The 9,694-nt window shown below is 46.2% G+C and overlaps 2 non-coding genes across 2 annotated transcripts; both read left to right on the top strand.

Moving 5' to 3' along the window:
• The first annotated feature begins 563 nt into the window (after positions 1–563).
• Trnai-aau (transfer RNA isoleucine (anticodon AAU)) lies at positions 564–635 on the top strand. Its single transcript has one exon. It is a non-coding gene; the product is annotated as a tRNA-Ile (tRNA).
• A 2,984-nt stretch (positions 636–3,619) lies between these two features.
• Trnai-aau (transfer RNA isoleucine (anticodon AAU)) lies at positions 3,620–3,691 on the top strand. Its single transcript has one exon. It is a non-coding gene; the product is annotated as a tRNA-Ile (tRNA).
• Positions 3,692–9,694: the final 6,003 nt, after the last annotated feature.

The following is a 9,694-nucleotide window of genomic DNA, read 5'->3' on the forward strand; positions in this document are numbered from 1 at the left end:
TTACCTATCAGAAATGATTATGACATAAAAGTGAAGTACGTGACGAGTGTGACGTTAGGAAAACATTAGGCATCATGGAGAGATTCTGTATGGGACCACCCAACACAAACGAGTACTGTGTGACGTGCTACCCGGCAGGTATTCACCGAGGTAGCCGGCTAGCTCAGTCGGTAGAGCGTCAGACTCTTAATCCCAGGGTCGTGGGTTCGAGCCAGACGCTGGGCGGAACGGAATTTTGTTCCGCTGCAGGTGTAAATTACCGTTTTTCTGATTAACGAGATTTAATGGAAATAGCAACTTTAAACTTTGCCTACGTCTCTGTCAGTCGCAAGGAAGCTGTATTTGAAGGTGAAGGTGATTTTGTAGACATGTGTGAAAGACATGTTCTGAAATGCAAGTGTTGTTGTTTGGAGAGCACATCGGTTACGTGTCAGATGTGTAGTCAAGCAGTAATTTGTCGCCATAGCTGCAAATATTAGCCGGTAATATGAAGTGTTGTCAGCTAAAGTCTGATGATGCAGACGACCGTAAGGACGAAGTACCCAAGAGTACCGCTAGGCCGCGCCTCTTTAGCTCAGTGGTAGAGCACTGGTCTAATAAACCAGCGGTCGTAAGTTCAATCCTCACAGGAGAAAGATGAATTTTGGAAATCAGTTGCGCGTCGTGGCCGTATAGCAAACAGTACCTGTGATGACGAACAATTAGCGACAGGCGTTTTTTTAAGAATCACTCTCAGATGCGATTAAGGCGAATGGCGCAGATAAAGCATTTGCCAAAGCGGTACAGCATAAGGTGGGACGAGGCAGTCTGAATTACATTTTATAGATGTATTTCTCACATATCTCAGAGCCTCTCGCGATATTCGTCGTCGTCGTCGTCGTCGTCGTCGTCGTCGTCGTCGTCGTCGCCGCCGCCGCCGCTTCTGCAGAAGTAGCAAATGGCAATCGTAGCAAATGCGGCGAGGGACGCCCTGCCTTCGATTCCGAATGCACAAAGTGTGTGGTCTTGTTTCACAGTCTATATTTGGTCGGTCTCGTCAGAGGTTGAATGTAACGAATGGGTGGGAAAGAGCAAGGGGCAGCGGCTGTGTAGAACGAAAACACAAATCCTCAGGGGTGTGAGCGTTTCGAGATGAGTCGTATACATGTAAATGTTGGTCGTCAGTGACCGTGTGGCCTAATGGATAAGGCATCGGACTTCGGATCTGAAGATTACAGGTTCGAATGCTGTCACGCTTGTGTTTTTCCAGTTCTGAAAAAGAAACATAACGTTTTAATGTAGCAATTGAGCAGTACGAAACCGTCTGAATGTTGCTGTTGACCATTTTTTGCTTGGAGATGCCCTTGAGCTTGAAACACACACAACAAGACCGGTGTTAACTAGCGAAATGGTCGGCAGAGTGCCGACACAGCGAGTTTTGACTATCACTTGCACATCTAAAACAACGTCGGAAAGTAACTCGTTCGGCTTTTGAGTCACATTAAGTATGTGCGTTAATTTTGACGCCACTAGCTCTGCATGTTGTCATGCAATTTCTTTACCTCTCAGAAATGATTATGACATAAAAGTGAAGTACGTGACGAGTGTGACGTTAGGAAAACATTAGGCATCATGGAGAGATTCTGTATGGGACCACCCAACACAAACGAGTACTGTGTGACGTGCTACCCGGCAGGTATTCACCGAGGTAGCCGGCTAGCTCAGTCGGTAGAGCGTCAGACTCTTAATCCCAGGGTCGTGGGTTCGAGCCAGACGCTGGGCGGAACGGAATTTTGTTCCGCTGCAGGTGTAAATTACCGTTTTTCTGATTAACGAGATTTAATGGAAATAGCAACTTTAAACTTTGCCTACGTCTCTGTCAGTCGCAAGGAAGCTGTATTTGAAGGTGAAGGTGATTTTGTAGACATGTGTGAAAGACATGTTCTGAAATACAAGTGTTGTTGTTTGGAGAGCACATCGGTTACGTGTCAGATGTGTAGTCAAGCAGTAATTTGTCGCCATAGCTGCAAATATTAGCCGGTAATATGAAGTGTTGTCAGCTAAAGTCTGATGATGCAGACGACCGTAAGGACGAAGTACCCAAGAGTACCGCTAGGCCGCGCGTCTTTAGCTCAGTGGTAGAGCACTGGTCTAATAAACCAGCGGTCATAAGTTCAATCCTCACAGAAGAAAGATGAATTTTGGAAATCAGTTGCGCGTCGTGGCCGTATAGCAAACAGTACCTGTGATGACGAACAATTAGCGACAGGCGTTTTTTTAAGAATCACTCTCACATGCGATTAAGGCGAATGGCGCAGATAAAGCATTTGCCAAAGCGTTACAGCATAAGGTGGGACGAGGCAGTCTGAATTACATTTTATAGATGTATTTCTCACATATCTCAGAGCCTCTCGCGATATTCGTCGTCGTCGTCGTCGTCGTCGTCGTCGTCGTCGCCGCTTCTGCAGAAGTAGCAAATGGCAATCGTAGCAAATGCGGCGAGGGACGCCCTGCCTTCGATTCCGAATGCACAAAGTGTGTGGTCTTGTTTCACAGTCTATATTTGGTCGGGTTCGTCAGAGGTTGAATGTAACGAATGGGTGGGAAAGAGCAAGGGGCAGCGGCTGTGTAGAACGAAAACACAAATCCTCAGGGGTGTGAGCGTTTCGAGATGAGTCGTATACATGTAAATGTTGGTCGTCAGTGACCGTGTGGCCTAATGGATAAGGTGTCGCACTTCGGATCTGAAGATTACAGGTTCGAATGCTGTCACGCTTGTGTTTTTCCAGTTCTGAAAAAGAAACATAACGTTTTAATGTAGCAATTGAGCAGTACGAAACCGTCTGAATGTTGCTGTTGACCATTTTTTGCTTGGAGATGCTCTTGAGCTTGAAACACACACAACAAGACCGGTGTTAACTAGCGAAATGGTCGGCAGAGTGCCGACACAGCGAGTTTTGACTATCACTTGCACATCTAAAACAACGTCGGAAAGTAACTCGTTCGGCTTTTGAGTCACATAAAGTATGTGCGTTAATTTTGACACCACTAGCTCTGCATGTTGTCATGCAATTTCTTTACCTATCAGAAATGATTATGACATAAAAGTGAAGTACGTGACGAGTGTGACGTTAGGAAAACATTAGGCATCATGGAGAGATTCTGTATGGGACCACCCAACACAAACGAGTACTGTGTGACGTGCTACCCGGCAGGTATTCACCGAGGTAGCCGGCTAGCTCAGTCGGTAGAGCGTCAGACTCTTAATCCCAGGGTCGTGGGTTCGAGCCAGACGCTGGGCGGAACGGAATTTTGTTCCGCTGCAGGTGTAAATTACCGTTTTTCTGATTAACGAGATTTAATGGAAATAGCAACTTTAAACTTTGCCTACGTCTCTGTCAGTCGCAAGGAAGCTGTATTTGAAGGTGAAGGTGATTTTGTAGACATGTGTGAAAGACATGTTCTGAAATGCAAGTGTTGTTGTTTGGAGAGCACATCGGTTACGTGTCAGATGTGTAGTCAAGCAGTAATTTGTCGCCATAGCTGCAAATATTAGCCGGTAATATGAAGTGTTGTCAGCTAAAGTCTGATGATGCAGACGACCGTAAGGACGAAGTACCCAAGAGTACCGCTAGGCCGCGCCTCTTTAGCTCAGTGGTAGAGCACTGGTCTAATAAACCAGCGGTCGTAAGTTCAATCCTCACAGGAGAAAGTTGAATTTTGGAAATCAGTTGCGCGTCGTGGCCGTATAGCAAACAGTACCTGTGATGACGAACAATTAGCGACAGGCGTTTTTTTAAGAATCACTCTCAGATGCGATTAAGGCGAATGGCGCAGATAAAGCATTTGCCAAAGCGGTACAGCATAAGGTGGGACGAGGCAGTCTGAATTACATTTTATAGATGTATTTCTCACATATCTCAGAGCCTCTCGCGATATTCGTCGTCGTCGTCGTCGTCGTCGTCGTCGCCGCCGCCGCCGCTTCTGCAGAAGTAGCAAATGGCAATCGTAGCAAATGCGGCGAGGGACGCCCTGCCTTCGATTCCGAATGCACAAAGTGTGTGGTCTTGTTTCACAGTCTATATTTCGTCGGTCTCGTCAGAGGTTGAATGTAACGAATGGGTGGGAAAGAGCAAGGGGCAGCGGCTGTGTAGAACGAAAACACAAATCCTCAGGGGTGTGAGCGTTTCGAGATGAGTCGTATACATGTAAGTGTTGGTCGTCAGTAACCGTGTGGCCTAATGGATAAGGCATCGGACTTCGGATCTGAAGATTACAGGTTCGAATGCTGTCACGCTTGTGTTTTTCCAGTTCTGAAAAAGAAACATAACGTTTTAATGTAGCAATTGAGCAGTACGAAACCGTCTGAATGTTGCTGTTGACCATTTTTTGCTTGGAGATGCCCTTGAGCTTGAAACACACACAACAAGACCGGTGTTAACTAGCGAAATGGTCGGCAGAGTGCCGACACAGCGAGTTTTGACTATCACTTGCACATCTAAAACAACGTCGGAAAGTAACTCGTTCGGCTTTTGAGTCACATAAAGTATGTGCGTTAATTTTGACGCCACTAGCTCTGCATGTTGTCATGCAATTTCTTTACCTCTCAGAAATGATTATGACATAAAAGTGAAGTACGTGACGAGTGTGACGTTAGGAAAACATTAGGCATCATGGAGAGATTCTGTATGGGACCACCCAACACAAACGAGTACTGTGTGACGTGCTACCCGGCAGGTATTCACCGAGGTAGCCGGCTAGCTCAGTCGGTAGAGCGTCAGACTCTTAATCCCAGGGTCGTGGGTTCGAGCCAGACGCTGGGCGGAACGGAATTTTGTTCCGCTGCAGGTGTAAATTACCGTTTTTCTGATTAACGAGATTTAATGGAAATAGCAACTTTAAACTTTGCCTACGTCTCTGTCAGTCGCAAGGAAGCTGTATTTGAAGGTGAAGGTGATTTTGTAGACATGTGTGAAAGACATGTTCTGAAATACAAGTGTTGTTGTTTGGAGAGCACATCGGTTACGTGTCAGATGTGTAGTCAAGCAGTAATTTGTCGCCATAGCTGCAAATATTAGCCGGTAATATGAAGTGTTGTCAGCTAAAGTCTGATGATGCAGACGACCGTAAGGACGAAGTACCCAAGAGTACCGCTAGGCCGCGCCTCTTTAGTTCAGTGGTAGAGCACTGGTCTAATAAACCAGCGGTCATAAGTTCAATCCTCACAGAAGAAAGATGAATTTTGGAAATCAGTTGCGCGTCGTGGCCGTATAGCAAACAGTACCTGTGATGACGAACAATTAGCGACAGGCGTTTTTTTAAGAATCACTCTCACATGCGATTAAGGCGAATGGCGCAGATAAAGCATTTGCCAAAGCGTTACAGCATAAGGTGGGACGAGGCAGTCTGAATTACATTTTATAGATGTATTTCTCACATATCTCAGAGCCTCTCGCGATATTCGTCGTCGTCGTCGTCGTCGTCGTCGTCGTCGCCGCTTCTGCAGAAGTAGCAAATGGCAATCGTAGCAAATGCGGCGAGGGACGCCCTGCCTTCGATTCCGAATGCACAAAGTGTGTGGTCTTGTTTCACAGTCTATATTTGGTCGGGTTCGTCAGAGGTTGAATGTAACGAATGGGTGGGAAAGAGCAAGGGGCAGCGGCTGTGTAGAACGAAAACACAAATCCTCAGGGGTGTGAGCGTTTCGAGATGAGTCGTATACATGTAAATGTTGGTCGTCAGTGACCGTGTGGCCTAATGGATAAGGCGTCGCACTTCGGATCTGAAGATTACAGGTTCGAATGCTGTCACGCTTGTGTTTTTCCAGTTCTGAAAAAGAAACATAACGTTTTAATGTAGCAATTGAGCAGTACGAAACCGTCTGAATGTTGCTGTTGACCATTTTTTGCTTGGAGATGCTCTTGAGCTTGAAACACACACAACAAGACCGGTGTTAACTAGCGAAATGGTCGGCAGAGTGCCGACACAGCGAGTTTTGACTATCACTTGCACATCTAAAACAACGTCGGAAAGTAACTCGTTCGGCTTTTGAGTCACATAAAGTATGTGCGTTAATTTTGACGCCACTAGCTCTGCATGTTGTCATGCAATTTCTTTACCTCTCAGAAATGATTATGACATAAAAGTGAAGTACGTGACGAGTGTGACGTTAGGAAAACATTAGGCATCATGGAGAGATTCTGTATGGGACCACCCAACACAAACGAGTACTGTGTGACGTGCTACCCGGCAGGTATTCACCGAGGTAGCCGGCTAGCTCAGTCGGTAGAGCGTCAGACTCTTAATCCCAGGGTCGTGGGTTCGAGCCAGACGCTGGGCGGAACGGAATTTTGTTCCGCTGCAGGTGTAAATTACCGTCTTTCTGATTAACGAGATTTAATGGAAATAGCAACTTTAAACTTTGCCTACGTCTCTGTCAGTCGCAAGGAAGCTGTATTTGAAGGTGAAGGTGATTTTGTAGACATGTGTGAAAGACATGTTCTGAAATGCAAGTGTTGTTGTTTGGAGAGCACATCGGTTACGTGTCAGATGTGTAGTCAAGCAGTAATTTGTCGCCATAGCTGCAAATATTAGCCGGTAATATGAAGTGTTGTCAGCTAAAGTCTGATGATGCAGACGACCGTAAGGACGAAGTACCCAAGAGTACCGCTAGGCCGCGCCTCTTCAGCTCAGTGGTAGAGCACTGGTCTAATAAACCAGCGGTCGCAAGTTCAATCCTCACAGAAGAAAGATGAATTTTGGAAATCAGTTGCGCGTCGTGGCCGTATAGCAAACAGTACCTGTGATGACGAACAATTAGCGACAGGCGTTTTTTTAAGAATCACTCTCAGATGCGATTAAGGCGAATGGCGCAGATAAAGCATTTGCCAAAGCGGTACAGCATAAGGTGGGACGAGGCAGTCTGAATTACATTTTATAGATGTATTTCTCACATATCTCAGAGCCTCTCGCGATATTCGTCGTCGTCGTCGTCGTCGTCGTCGTCGTCGTCGCCGCCGCCGCCGCCGCTTCTGCAGAAGTAGCAAATGGCAATCGTAGCAAATGCGGCGAGGGACGCCCTGCCTTCGATTCCGAATGCACAAAGTGTGTGGTCTTGTTTCACAGTCTATATTTGGTCGGTCTCGTCAGAGGTTGAATGTAACGAATGGGTGGGAAAGAGCAAGGGGCAGCGGCTGTGTAGAACGAAAACACAAATCCTCAGGGGTGTGAGCGTTTCGAGATGAGTCGTATACATGTAAATGTTGGTCGTCAGTGACCGTGTGGCCTAATGGATAAGGCGTCGCACTTCGGATCTGAAGATTACAGGTTCGAATGCTGTCACGCTTGTGTTTTTCCAGTTCTGAAAAAGAAACATAACGTTTTAATGTAGCAATTGAGCAGTACGAAACCGTCTGAATGTTGCTGTTGACCATTTTTTGCTTGGAGATGCTCTTGAGCTTGAAACACACACAACAAGACCGGTGTTAACTAGCGAAATGGTCGGCAGAGTGCCGACACAGCGAGTTTTGACTATCACTTGCACATCTAAAACAACGTCGGAAAGTAACTCGTTCGGCTTTTGAGTCAAATAAAGTATGTGCGTTAATTTTGACGCCACTAGCTCTGCATGTTGTCATGCAATTTCTTTACCTCTCAGAAATGATTATGACATAAAAGTGAAGTACGTGACGAGTGTGACGTTAGGAAAACATTAGGCATCATGGAGAGATTCTGTATGGGACCACCCAACACAAACGAGTACTGTGTGACGTGCTACCCGGCAGGTATTCACCGAGGTAGCCGGCTAGCTCAGTCGGTAGAGCGTCAGACTCTTAATCCCAGGGTCGTGGTTTCGAGCCAGACGCTGGGCGGAACGGAATTTTGTTCCGCTGCAGGTGTAAATTACCGTTTTTCTGATTAACGAGATTTAATGGAAATAGCAACTTTAAACTTTGCCTACGTCTCTGTTAGTCGCAAGGAAGCTGTATTTGAAGGTGAAGGTGATTTTGTAGACATGTGTGAAAGACATGTTCTGAAATGCAAGTGTTGTTGTTTGGAGAGCACATCGGTTACGTGTCAGATGTGTAGTCAAGCAGTAATTTGTCGCCATAGCTGCAAATATTAGCCGGTAATATGAAGTGTTGTCAGCTAAAGTCTGATGATGCAGACGACCGTAAGGACGAAGTACCCAAGAGTACCGCTAGGCCGCGCCTCTTTAGCTCAGTGGTAGAGCACTGGTGTAATAAACCAGCGGTCGTAAGTTCAATCCTCACAGAAGAAAGGTGAATTTTGGAAATCAGTTGCGCGTCGTGGCCGTATAGCAAACAGTACCTGTGATGACGAACAATTAGCGACAGGCGTTTTTTTAAGAATCACTCTCAGATGCGATTAAGGCGAATGGCGCAGATAAAACATTTGCCAAAGCGGTACAGCATAAGGTGGGACGAGGCAGTCTGAATTACATTTTATAGATGTATTTCTCACATATCTCAGAGCCTCTCGCGATATTCGTCGTCGTCGTCGTCGTCGTCGTCGTCGCCGCCGCCGCCGCTTCTGCAGAAGTAGCAAATGGCAATCGTAGCAAATGCGGCGAGGGACGCCCTGCCTTCGATTCCGAATGCACAAAGTGTGTGGTCTTGTTTCACAGTCTATATTTGGTCGGGTTCGTCAGAGGTTGAATGTAACGAATGGGTGGGAAAGAGCAAGGGGCAGCGGCTGTGTAGAACGAAAACACAAATCCTCAGGGGTGTGAGCGTTTCGAGATGAGTCGTATACATGTAAATGTTGGTCGTCAGTGACCGTGTGGCCTAATGGATAAGGCGTCGCACTTCGGATCTGAAGATTACAGGTTCGAATGCTGTCACGCTTGTGTTTTTCCAGTTCTGAAAAAGAAACATAACGTTTTAATGTAGCAATTGAGCAGTACGAAACCGTCTGAATGTTGCTGTTGACCATTTTTTGCTTGGAGATGCTCTTGAGCTTGAAACACACACAACAAGACCGGTGTTAACTAGCGAAATGGTCGGCAGAGTGCCGACACAGCGAGTTTTGACTATCACTTGCACATCTAAAACAACGTCGGAAAGTAACTCGTTCGGCTTTTGAGTCACATAAAGTATGTGCGTTAATTTTGACACCACTAGCTCTGCATGTTGTCATGCAATTTCTTTACCTATCAGAAATGATTATGACATAAAAGTGAAGTACGTGACGAGTGTGACGTTAGGAAAACATTAGGCATCATGGAGAGATTCTGTATGGGACCACCCAACACAAACGAGTACTGTGTGACGTGCTACCCGGCAGGTATTCACCGAGGTAGCCGGCTAGCTCAGTCGGTAGAGCGTCAGACTCTTAATCCCAGGGTCGTGGGTTCGAGCCAGACGCTGGGCGGAACGGAATTTTGTTCCGCTGCAGGTGTAAATTACCGTTTTTCTGATTAACGAGATTTAATGGAAATATCAACTTTAAACTTTGCCTACGTCTCTGTCAGTCGCAAGGAAGCTGTATTTGAAGGTGAAGGTGATTTTGTAGACATGTGTGAAAGACATGTTCTGAAATGCAAGTGTTGTTGTTTGGAGAGCACATCGGTTACGTGTCAGATGTGTAGTCAAGCAGTAATTTGTCGCCATAGCTGCAAATATTAGCCGGTAATATGAAGTGTTGTCAGCTAAAGTCTGATGATGCAGACGACCGTAAGGACGAAGTACCCAAG

Source organism: Schistocerca gregaria, unplaced genomic scaffold (genome assembly GCF_023897955.1).
Source record: "Schistocerca gregaria isolate iqSchGreg1 unplaced genomic scaffold, iqSchGreg1.2 ptg000169l, whole genome shotgun sequence".
NCBI lineage: Eukaryota > Metazoa > Arthropoda > Insecta > Orthoptera > Acrididae > Schistocerca > Schistocerca gregaria.